The sequence below is a fragment of the Cydia splendana genome, chromosome 18 (genome assembly GCF_910591565.1).
Source record: "Cydia splendana chromosome 18, ilCydSple1.2, whole genome shotgun sequence".
NCBI lineage: Eukaryota > Metazoa > Arthropoda > Insecta > Lepidoptera > Tortricidae > Cydia > Cydia splendana.
Genome location: NC_085977.1, coordinates 12,043,703 through 12,055,869, shown reverse-complemented (window position 1 = coordinate 12,055,869; position 12,167 = coordinate 12,043,703). Strand labels below are relative to the sequence as shown.

At 39.3% G+C, this 12,167-nt stretch overlaps 9 non-coding genes across 9 annotated transcripts; 2 read left to right on the top strand and 7 right to left on the bottom strand.

Moving 5' to 3' along the window:
* Nucleotides 1-299: 299 nt before the first annotated feature.
* LOC134799728 (5S ribosomal RNA) lies at nt 300-418 on the bottom strand. Its single transcript, XR_010145448.1, has one exon. It is a non-coding gene; the product is annotated as a 5S ribosomal RNA (ribosomal RNA).
* Nucleotides 419-926: 508 nt separating this feature from the next.
* On the bottom strand, nt 927-1,045 carry LOC134799727 (5S ribosomal RNA). The gene has a single exon (XR_010145447.1). It is a non-coding gene; the product is annotated as a 5S ribosomal RNA (ribosomal RNA).
* A 661-nt stretch (nt 1,046-1,706) lies between these two features.
* Nucleotides 1,707-1,825, bottom strand: LOC134799726 (5S ribosomal RNA). The gene has a single exon (XR_010145446.1). It is a non-coding gene; the product is annotated as a 5S ribosomal RNA (ribosomal RNA).
* Nucleotides 1,826-2,333: 508 nt separating this feature from the next.
* LOC134799725 (5S ribosomal RNA) lies at nt 2,334-2,452 on the bottom strand. The gene has a single exon (XR_010145445.1). It is a non-coding gene; the product is annotated as a 5S ribosomal RNA (ribosomal RNA).
* A 661-nt stretch (nt 2,453-3,113) lies between these two features.
* On the bottom strand, nt 3,114-3,232 carry LOC134799724 (5S ribosomal RNA). The gene has a single exon (XR_010145444.1). It is a non-coding gene; the product is annotated as a 5S ribosomal RNA (ribosomal RNA).
* Nucleotides 3,233-3,623: 391 nt separating this feature from the next.
* On the bottom strand, nt 3,624-3,742 carry LOC134799723 (5S ribosomal RNA). Its single transcript, XR_010145443.1, has one exon. It is a non-coding gene; the product is annotated as a 5S ribosomal RNA (ribosomal RNA).
* Nucleotides 3,743-4,836: 1,094 nt separating this feature from the next.
* Nucleotides 4,837-4,955, bottom strand: LOC134799736 (5S ribosomal RNA). The gene has a single exon (XR_010145455.1). It is a non-coding gene; the product is annotated as a 5S ribosomal RNA (ribosomal RNA).
* A 1,033-nt stretch (nt 4,956-5,988) lies between these two features.
* Nucleotides 5,989-6,107, top strand: LOC134799735 (5S ribosomal RNA). The gene has a single exon (XR_010145454.1). It is a non-coding gene; the product is annotated as a 5S ribosomal RNA (ribosomal RNA).
* Nucleotides 6,108-6,485: 378 nt separating this feature from the next.
* LOC134799734 (5S ribosomal RNA) lies at nt 6,486-6,604 on the top strand. Its single transcript, XR_010145453.1, has one exon. It is a non-coding gene; the product is annotated as a 5S ribosomal RNA (ribosomal RNA).
* Nucleotides 6,605-12,167: the final 5,563 nt, after the last annotated feature.

The window sequence follows — 12,167 nt, the reverse complement described above, 5'->3', positions numbered from 1 at the left end:
ATCGACTGAGAAATTAATGCATGGGTCTCCAGTCTCCATACAACAACTTGCTTCATTTACTACACTACTGACCGTCTAGCATGAGTTGCATTCTCGCGCGCAGGTCCATACTTGAAGTCGCGCAAGATGTATGGCTATGGAGTCGCGCGCGAAATCGCAAGTCATGCTAGCAGGTCTGATATGATGATGACGATGATTTACTGAAGATTCTGAGTCCTTGTAGTACTAAAATAGTTTGGAAGGAAAAAACCAAATACAAAACATTTGAGATTTGGACGCCATTTTCATAAATGGCAAAAAGCCAACGACACGAGGTGTTCCCAGGCGGTCACCCATCCAAGTACTGACCTCGCCCGACGTTGCTTAACTTCGGTGATCGGACGAGAACCGGTGTATTCAACGTGGTATGGACGTTGGCAACCACCATAGCAAAATAGTTCTACATAAATAATTGTATTACAATACTTTATCTGACGTCACTGCGTACGACCGCACATTAAACCTGAATAACTACAAACTACAAATTATTAAAGTAGAGGCAGTGGCAGTGCGTAAGGGTCACCATCACCACCAGTGGCACGTAAAGTAAAAACAGAAATCAATTTACGAATAAAGCAAGTAGCAAAAAGTAATGATATTATGACAAAAAACTCTAATGTCAGAATTGTGCTTTCCGGACTGTGAAAGGAACGCGTTTTAGGGTGGTATTCTGCCTGTCCAATCTTTTTGTCCAATGTGCATTGCGTCTCACTCTTTCACTAAGCAAATTAATGAGAGACGCAAATACACATTTTGGACAAAGATATTGGATAGATGGAATACCATCATTACCAGTTTTAAAATAGATGTGATATTGTTATCTAATAAAATAAAGTTAGTGACAAACAAAACTGCTACCGGCATTCCGCAAAAAATAAACATCAAAAAGCCAACGACACGAGGTGTTCCCAGGCGGTCACCCATCCAAGTACTGACCTCGCCCGACGTTGCTTAACTTCGGTGATCGGACGAGAACCGGTGTATTCAACGTGGTATGGACGTTGGCAAATGAACATTTGAAGTTGCTGATCCCTTGGTTCTACATCTACATATTATAATGATCCAGTTGCATCAGCCACAGTTGGTAATATCCATATCATTACTTTTTGACACACTCCAAGCAGAAGTTATACATGCCATTTTAGTGCCGTTACTGTGTTCTTTATTTGCTTATTTGTCAACCGTAATTATTTGGGTCGACCGTCGACCGTAATTGAGTGGCTTATTTTGTAATTACTAGAATGTAATCAATGTTTTTGTGAACCATTATTTTTCCTATTTTGAGTTCCGTGCCATCTAGCGGCATTTACTGGTACTGCCTCTAAACGAGGGAAATACTATTCTGATAAGTATGTACTCAGTGACAGAGATGGCGCTTTAGTGTACTGTTTTTCATATTTTTACTTTCATCTTCAGTTTTTTGTAAACCATTTTTAATTTTGTAAGTCTTGACTTTTTAATAACAGTGACGTCGATCAAACGCAAGGCCTGATTTACTCATTGATTAGTGTTAAGTGCGAGTTTATACATTTGCTACTAAACGCAAATAAGTAGGTACATATTTATGTAGAAGTAGCAAACGTATGAACACTTAACACTAATCAATGTTTAATCGAGCCTAAGACTCGTGATGAGAGAATAATTCCGCAAAAAATAAAACAACAAAAAGCCAACGACACGAGGTGTTCCCAGGCGGTCACCCATCCAAGTACTGACCTCGCCCGACGTTGCTTAACTTCGGTGATCGGACGAGAACCGGTGTATTCAACGTGGTATGGACGTTGGCAACCACCATAGCAAAATAGTTCTACATAAATAATTGTATTACAATACTTTATCTGACGTCACTGCGTACGACCGCACATTAAACCTGAATAACTACAAACTACAAATTATTAAAGTAGAGGCAGTGGCAGTGCGTAAGGGTCACCATCACCACCAGTGGCACGTAAAGTAAAAACAGAAATCAATTTACGAGTAAAGCAAGTAGCAAAAAGTAATGATATTATGACAAAAAACTCTAATGTCAGAATTGTGCTTTCCGGACTGTGAAAGGAACGCGTTTTAGGGTGGTATTCTGCCTGTCCAATCTTTTTGTCCAATGTGCATTGCGTCTCACTCTCTCACTAAGCAAATTAATGAGAGACGCAAATACACATTTTGGACAAAGATATTGGATAGATGGAATACCATCATTACCAGTTTTAAAATAGATGTGATATTGTTATCTAATAAAATAAAGTTAGTGACAAACAAAACTGCTACCGGCATTCCGCAAAAAATAAACATCAAAAAGCCAACGACACGAGGTGTTCCCAGGCGGTCACCCATCCAAGTACTGACCTCGCCCGACGTTGCTTAACTTCGGTGATCGGACGAGAACCGGTGTATTCAACGTGGTATGGACGTTGGCAAATGAACATTTGAAGTTGCTGATCCCTTGGTTCTACATCTACATATTATAATGATCCAGTTGCATCAGCCACAGTTGGTAATATCCATATCATTACTTTTTGACACACTCCAAGCAGAAGTTATACATGCCATTTTAGTGCCGTTACTGTGTTCTTTATTTGCTTATTTGTCAACCGTAATTATTTGGGTCGACCGTCGACCGTAATTGAGTGGCTTATTTTGTAATTACTAGAATGTAATCAATGTTTTTGTGAACCATTATTTTTCCTATTTTGAGTTCCGTGCCATCTAGCGGCATTTACTGGTACTGCCTCTAAACGAGGGAAATACTATTCTGATAAGTATGTACTCAGTGACAGAGATGGCGCTTTAGTGTACTGTTTTTCATATTTTTACTTTCATCTTCAGTTTTTTGTAAACCATTTTTAATTTTGTAAGTCTTGACTTTTTAATAACAGTGACGTCGATCAAACGCAAGGCCTGATTTACTCATTGATTAGTGTTAAGTGCGAGTTTATACATTTGCTACTAAACGCAAATAAGTAGGTACATATTTATGTAGAAGTAGCAAACGTATGAACACTTAACACTAATCAATGTTTAATCGAGCCTAAGACTCGTGATGAGAGAATAATTCCGCAAAAAATAAAACAACAAAAAGCCAACGACACGAGGTGTTCCCAGGCGGTCACCCATCCAAGTACTGACCTCGCCCGACGTTGCTTAACTTCGGTGATCGGACGAGAACCGGTGTATTCAACGTGGTATGGACGTTGGCAACCATCATATCAAATTAGTTCTACATAAATTGTTTTACAGTACTTTATCTGACGTCACTGCGTACGATCGCACATTACTATTTCCTGAATAACTACAAATTATTAAAGTGCGAATATCACGTTGAGGCAATGCGTAGGGGTCTCCATCACCACTAGTGACACGTAAAGTAAAAACAGTTATAAATTTATGAGTAGGTATACATATTTATACACGTAGCAAAAGTAATGATATCACAAAAACACTCTAATGTCAGAATTGTGCTTCATGAATTGCGAAGGGCACTCGTTTTACCAGTTTTAAAACAGATGTGTTATATTGTTATCTAATAAAATGAAGTTAGTGACAAACAGAACTGCTACCGACATTCCGCAAAAAATAAAACATCAAAAAGCCAACGACACGAGGTGTTCCCAGGCGGTCACCCATCCAAGTACTGACCTCGCCCGACGTTGCTTAACTTCGGTGATCGGACGAGAACCGGTGTATTCAACGTGGTATGGACGTTGGCGATCACTAAAACAAAAATTGTGTTCAAAAACTGTATTAAGTACTTACGTGACGTCACTAGCGTACGATTGCACATGAAGATTTCCTGAATAACTCCTGATTATTGACGTAGAGAGATCAAGTCGGGGTCACCAATCTAAAGACGGATTCATTACTGAAACGCTTTATTTTCCCTTCAACATATAATTCGATTATTATTAAAATTCACAAAAAAATACTACATATTTTATGAATTATAATGGTAATTTCATAAAGTGACGTTGCAATATATCAATTATAAAACAATATAAAAAAAACACAACTTAGTATGTAGCAAAGAGAATAGATAGTATAGAGGGGTCCTGTCATAGTAAATTTTGTAGTCACAGTAAATTTACTGCCATGTATCGACACACGACCAAAACTCAAAATGAAAACGTATAAAACTATCAAAAAATTAATATATATGGATAAATGATTTTATTATTTTTATATCATTTTGACCCATGTTCATTCACTGATACTTGCTGATACCTATGTGTTAAAATTGGTAAATATGAAACGGTGTCGTCACCGCCATCTAGCCGAGGATAGGCCAAAGGTGTATGCGCCATCTGTCCGAGAATGACTTTTTCTTGACTTCCGAGTTCCGAGGCACGTTTTTTCCTTAGACTTTATTCATCTTATACGGAGTTACATATGTCTTTGTATGTAGGTACCTACTACATATTGGGTGCCATGGCTGCCATGCCATCTGTAACATTTTATTTAAGTTTTAGTTTCAGCTAACTCCGGTAGGTGGCGGTATTGTTATCATTATACCATTCTTTAAAATATAATATTAGTATGGTAATAGGTACTATAATAGTGACTCTAGGTTCATTCCATTTATAAAATAACTCCTTCCTTTTATAAGTTATGGAGATTAACAAGTCTCTCACTCAATACATATACAGGTATATACCTAAAATTACGAATAAACAAATCTCAAAGTATACTTACATGTTTACCAAAATTAACCGATATGGAAATCTTATATTACAGCCCGTTCTGCAGTCTGCAGACTTTTAGGACTGCAACTCCAAAAAAGCAAAAAGCCAATCCAAAAAAGCAAAAAGCCAACGACACGAGGTGTTCCCAGGCGGTCACCCATCCAAGTACTGACCTCGCCCGACGTTGCTTAACTTCGGTGATCGGACGAGAACCGGTGTATTCAACGTGGTATGGACGTTGGCGATCACCTAGACAAAAATGTTGTTACCAAGGAGATTCCTAGTTTCAGTAGCTTGTGTTGTTATACGCACTGCAGACGTCTCGTTCACACAACCGGAGCCCCCTGTGGATCAACATTGGTATCACACCAATTATTTTGCAAACATGTTTTCAAAAGTACAGAAACTTGTATCAAGAACAGTAAGGTTTTATAGTTATTATTTGAATATGGTCACAAAAAGGGATTATTCTCTCATCACGAGTCTACGGCTCGATTTACACATTGATAACGTTTGCTACTTCTACTAACTTGCGTTTAGTAGCAAATGTATAAACTAGCACTTAATACTAATCAATGTGTAAATCAGGCCTGACGTTTGGTCGACGTAACTATTATTTAAAAAAATCATAAGTATTTAAAGTGAGATATAACTGAAAATGTAAACTAAAAATATGAAAAACGGTACACTAAAGCGCCATCTCTGTCACTGAGTACATACTTATCAGAGTAGTATTTCCCTCGTTTATTGGCAGTACGAGTAAATGCCGCTAGATGGCACGGAACTCAAAATAGGAAAACTAAGGTTTTACAAAATCTTGATTATATTCTAGTAATTACAAAATAAGCCACTCAATTACGGTCGACCCAAATAATTACGGTTGACAAATAAGCAAATAAAGAACACAGTAACGGTACTAAAGTGGCACGTATAACTTCTGTTTGGAAAAAGTAAGGACATGGGTTTTTTGATAGTTTTATACGTTTTCATTTTGAGTTTTAGTCGTGTGTCGATAGATGGCAGTAAATTTACTGTGACTATAAAATTTACTATGACAGGACCCCTCTATACTATCTATTCTCTTTGGTACTACCAACTGTGGCTGATGCAACTGGATTATAATATGTAGATGTAGCCAACCAATCACCAACCAACCAATCAACCAAGCCAACCAACCAACCAACCAACCAATCAGCACCAACCAAGCCAAGCCAACCAAGCGACCAACACCAAACAACCAAGCGACCAAGCGATCAGCAATTTCAAACGATTACTTGCCAACGTCCATACCACGTTGAATACACCGGTTCTCGTCCGATCACCGAAGTTAAGCAACGTCGGGCGAGGTCAGTACTTGGATGGGTGACCGCCTGGGAACACCTCGTGTCGTTGGCTTTTTGATGTTTTATTTTTTGCGGAATGTCGGTAGCAGTTCTGTTTGTCACTTACTTCATTTTATTAGATAACAATATAACACATCTGTTTTAAAACTGGTAAAACGCGTGCCCTTCGCAATTCATGAAGCACAATTCTGACATTAGAGTGTTTTTGTGATGATATCATTACTTTTGCTACGTGTATAAATATGTATACTCATAAATTTACTTTACGTGTCACTAGTGGTGATGGAGACCCCTACGCATTGCCTCAACGTGATATTCGCACTTTAATAATTTGTAGTTATTCAGGAAATTGTAATGTGCGGTCGTACGCAGTGACGTCAGATAAAGTACTGTAAAACAATTTATGTAGAACTAATTTGATATGATGGTTGCCAACGTCCATACCACGTTGAATACACCGGTTCTCGTCCGATCACCGAAGTTAAGCAACGTCGGGCGAGGTCAGTACTTGGATGGGTGACCGCCTGGGAACACCTCGTGTCGTTGGCTTTTTGCTTTTATTTTGTTTTCTCGTTCTCCTCTGTTCGTTGCCCTAACCAGCTGTCTTATATGTATTGTCGTGCCGGCCAGTTCATTATGCATCAACTACCTAAGGCCATAGAGATGATAACAAATAAACATTAAAAACCGCTCTGAATTTTTTAAGGCGCCTTGTGTTTGCGGTATCTAATACAACAGCAACAGACTCCAAAGAGCTCAGCTTGAAAACTAAAGACTATAATATACTCTTGATTGAATTTTGTCAGTAACTGTGGCGCCGCCCTGGCGGGTAAGAAACACAAACTATCTGACAGTTGGCAGCTCAGGCAGCTGTCAAATAGTCTCTCAGCACCTCTAGCACAACTGGCCGCGACAGGCGCGAGAAGAGACAGATCGGCGCGACTTGGCGGCTTGTCGCGTGTTGGCAGCACAACTCACGCGCGAGAGCCGCGACAATCTCGCGATCAGGTGTCACTGTCAGAAATCCGTAGCACAACTGCCTATTTTGAGACAAAATATTCTCTCGGCTTTATGTCAATCCGCGAGTTGAAGTCTACGCGACTTTATAACGCGACTCGCTCTCGCGGGTGGTTTGCTTGTACTTTTTTAACTGAACTCATGATAATTATAACTTAAAAACAAGTTTCATATATTATGTAATAATATAATTTGTATAATTACTTATTGCCCTAAGGGATAAGGAAGTATGGAATAATCACTAAATGCGCTTTACGCACTCTTATATCGATTATGCACGGTGATACCTACAAGTACCACAACACACCCATCATGTTTACAACTTTAATTTCAAACAGCTAGCTTGTAGGTACTCAATTAAGTAAATAGGTACATATGTAGGATTTTTTAAATTTCAATTCAGGTTCGTAAGTTTGTAAAAGTAATCATAAGACTTCCTTACACAAAACTTTCATCAACCTAACAACGGAGCCCGCTTGCTTGTACATAAACGAAGCCGATGAGGTGGGTAGGTACAAATGTTCAAAACAAACTATCCAACTTATTAAGTAAGCCTATCTAGTATCTTAGTAGTAGTATTTAGGATCACGGTTAGATGTCTAATTTCAACAATCTCTTACTATTTAGGTACCGTTTGGAACCTTCCTCGACTTCAACAAAACATACCTACATGTGGCCTGTGCCCGCTGCATCGTACTGTAACAAAATGATGTAATACGTGGCTGTAACATGCTTTGTATGAAATATTATCAGTCATCACCCACTAAACCATTCCGTCCCCTGCCAACACCATACCGTGACGTGACTGGACCGACCCGACCAACAATATTTTGAAGGAGTCGTTACGCTCATGTCATAGTCTGCGTAGCATAGGTACGGTTATCATATGGTCTACCATATTGAAACTCCTCTAGATCATACCCGCGTTCTAGATGTTTCACTTCATATTTGACAGGGCCTGATACGATCATGCTATGATACGTTGCTGTCAGCATTAGGTATGAAGTGGGCCTTGGGGAGCTAATCATGGCTTCTAGGAGTTGTAGGTACCTACCTACTTTATGTTTGTTTAATTTCAGGTAAAAAATCAGGAGTGAAAAAAAAAGCAATATTTAAATTAATAGTATATTGCTTTGCCTTATATATTCTTGCAATATTCGACTTCTTATTATTAAACCTAATATATTATTAAGAGCGCTATTACATTTCGGCGTTGAGCGAGTTTAGGTATTTTACGCGCTGCGGCAGGCCGTGCGAGCTCAGTATGCCGATCCCTTCTACCACACTCGCACTACAATGATGGATTAAACATTCTTGATCCTTCGCGAAGCATATTGAAATCAACCATAACAACACTAACTGTACTTAACTTTTATAGTTCTAAAACTGTTATTTGGTAAGTACGAAAATACTAAATGCAGTGCAAATGTACATAGGGGCTGTTCATAAATTACGTCATCTATTTTTGACGATTTTTGACCCCCCCCCCACCCCTCAAATCATCCAAAAATCAAGCTTCGGATGAATCTGTTTCCTCCTACGTCATGTTACCATCATCCGATGTCCAGACCCCCCCCCCCCATTCCTCCCATTTGAAACGACGTAATTTATGAATAGCCCCATACTCGTACTTATGAAGGTATATTACTCGAAAGAAATTATAGGTACCTACTCGCTTATTTACATGTTTCGTCATTGCATTTGGTACCTATAGGTTGTAAAGTTTGTATCAACGAGGGTTTAAAAACGAACTGGTACTGAGGATCTGATGATGATTAAGGTGGTCACGGATACCAATCAACCATGTAGTAACATGATTAGGCTCGTTTGATTCGTCTCAACAAGATCTTTGACACTGAAGATACACAGGGTCTGATGATGGAGCTGGAAGGTGGCCACGGGTACCAGTCTATCATGTAACTAAACAACTTCGTGTTTGGGCTCGTTTGATTCGTCTCAACAAGATCTTTGACACAAGACAGTACTCAGGGTCTGATGATGGAGCTGGAAGGTACCATTACCAATCAACCATGCAACTAAACCACATCGTGTTTAGGATCGTTTGATTCGTCTCAACAAGATCTTTGACACTAGGTGATACTCAGAGTCTGATGATGGAGCTGGAAGGTGGTCACCGGTACCAATCAACCATGCAACTAAACCACTTCGTGTTTAGGCTCGTTTTATTCGTTTCAACAAGATCTTTGACACAAGATAGTACTCAGGGTCTGATGTTGGAGCCGGAAGGTGGTCACCGGTACCAATCAACCATGCAACTAAACCACTTCGTGTTTAGGCACGTTTTATTCATCTCAACAAGATCTGACACAAGGTAGTACTCAGGGTCTGATGATGGAGCGCGAAGGTGGCGACGGGTACCTATCTATCAGCTCCATCATCAGACCCTGAGTAGTATCTTGTGTCAAACATCTTATTGCGACGAATCAAACGAGCCCAAACACGAAGTGGTTCAGTTACATGGTAGACTGGTACCCGTGGCCACAGTCCAGCTCCATCATCAGACCCTGAGTACTAAATTGTGTCAAAGATCTTGTTGCGACGAATCGAACGAAGCCAAACACGAAGTGGTTTAGTTGCATGGTTGATTGGTACCGGTCACCACCTTCCGGATCCATCATCAGACCCTCAGTACTACCTTGTGTCAAAGATCTTGTTGCGACAAATCAAACGAGCCCAAACACGAAGTGGTTCAGTTACATGGTAGACTGGTACCCGTGGCCACCTTCCAGCTCCATCATCAGATCCTGAGTACTATCTTGTGTCCAAGGTCTTGTTGAGACGAATCAAACGAGCCTAAACACGAAGTGGTTTAGTTGCATGGATGATTGGTACCGGTGACCACCTTCCGGCTCCAACATCAGACCCTGAGTACTATCTTGTGTCAAAGATCTTATAGAAACGAATAAAACGAGCCTAAACACGAAGTGGTTTAGTGGCATGGTTGATTGGTACCGGTGACCACCTGCCGGCTCCATCATCAGACCCTGAGTACTATCTTGTGTCAAAGATCTTGTTGAGACGAATCAAACGAGCCTAAACACGAAGTGGTTTAGTTGCATGGTTGATTGGTACCGGTGACCACCTTCCGGCTCCATCATCAGACCCTGAGTATTATCTTGTGCCAAAGATCTTGTTGAGACGAATCAAACGAGCCCAAACACGAAGTGGTTTAGTTGCATGGTTGATTGGTACCGGTGACCACCTTCCGGCTCCATCATCAGACCCTGAGTACTATCTTAAGTCAAAGATCTTGTTGAGCCGAATCAAACGAGCCCAAACACGAAGTGGTTTAGTTGCATGGTTGATTGGTACCGGTGACCACCTTCCGGTTCCATCATCAGACCCTGAGTACTATCTTGTGTCAAAGATCTTGTTGAGGTGAATAAAACGAGCCTAAACACGAAGTGGTTTAGTTGCATGGTTGATTGGTACCGGTGACCACCTTCCGGCTCCATCATCAGACCCTGAGTACTATCTTGAGTCAAATAAATACATATAGAATGTCAGGTCGTTTCAAATATTTTTAATCCTGTCCGGTAGTTTATTAAACTGTACCATTATAAATTATAAGACTATAAAAACAGTGCTAGGATCAAAGTCTCTCGTTGCGGTTTACACGCACACAGTATAGCGTTTTACACGGCGCCCGCCGCACACAATGATAAAAAACCTCGTCGTCGCCGTTGAAAATGTGCGGAGCCGACCGACACACGTCCTGCCTCTACAAACTCTGCCGCGGCACTGAGCTGGCGCAGCGCGCGTCATCGGTAATATAGAGTAGTTTTCAAAAAATTGCCAAAAAATTATAGTAGAATTTCATAAACACTAATGTATACCAACAGTATAAGCAAACGTTGCAGATTGCTTGAGTATGAAAATGACTTCGATATTAAGTAGATTTTCGTAGGAATTGACACTTGTTTCGGAGAGAAAATCGAGTTCGTTTTACTTTGATTTTCTCTTTCTCAAAGGTATGTAGGAAAAATATAGTTTGATATGCCTAAAGTACAGGGTATTAGTAATACAAAATAGTCAGGTTTAGCAGAGTAAAATTCTCAACATTTCCAAATAAGAGCTCGCCATTCAGTGCTTCACGGGGTTTTTCGGAAACGACCATCAGAAAAAAAATCATTACTAATTTAATAAGTCCTTTTTCTAATATTTACAACGATATTTATAAAGATAAGAAGACGCTTTTACTGGAACAAGTACTCATTGTTTCTAATAATGAGCGCAAAGTCCTGAATTTCGTCGACTTGTATCATCAATTTTGCATTATTTCGACTTTTCTTGTAAGAGCGCTCTTAACATCTAGAACCACAATAGAGAAATTGTAAGAATCTTCTTTATTACCATTGAAAAGTATTTTCTCTCTTCCTTTTTATTCGACATGCGGCGTAGGACAATTAAATATCACCCTGGAAAGAAAATTAGTTGTAAACAAAAAAATAAAATATGGTTGTGACTTCATCGAGGACTATGAAATAAGCTTTTCATATCAATTTGTCAAATCATAAACAGTTACACAGTACACACACATGCCATCCATTATTGGCACAATATTTGCTTATGAAAGCAGAAAAATATAAATGATCGTATTAGATTCATAATTGTTACATATTTGCTGTAACTTATTTTTAAAATGTGTTTTTCAATTAAAAGACACATCAAGATTGTTTACCTTATTTCTAATGCTAAAAAAAATGAACTATAGATAGGTACGCCATAACCATTATGGTTATTATAATAGTTCACTTCCTCGGTGGTGTTCTTAAAGCTAAAGCGCTTCTCACATCTTAGTGACTTTAGAAACGGACAGCTCCGCGTTTGAAACCTACAAGCTTGCCTAGTGTGTTTCTTTTCCTGACTCTCCACTTCGGGTCCCGTTGGCACATTCCTGTTAACAATATTTTCCTTTGGGTGCTGGGATATCAATCGTGTCTAGGATAATGCTGGACTTATTCTGAAAAAAAAAAAACACAATTTACAACAGGAATATGAGAACCAAACCAATAATAGCAATTCCATTAATTATAGTTATTTACAAAAATATTTTATTTAAAAGGTTTATTAA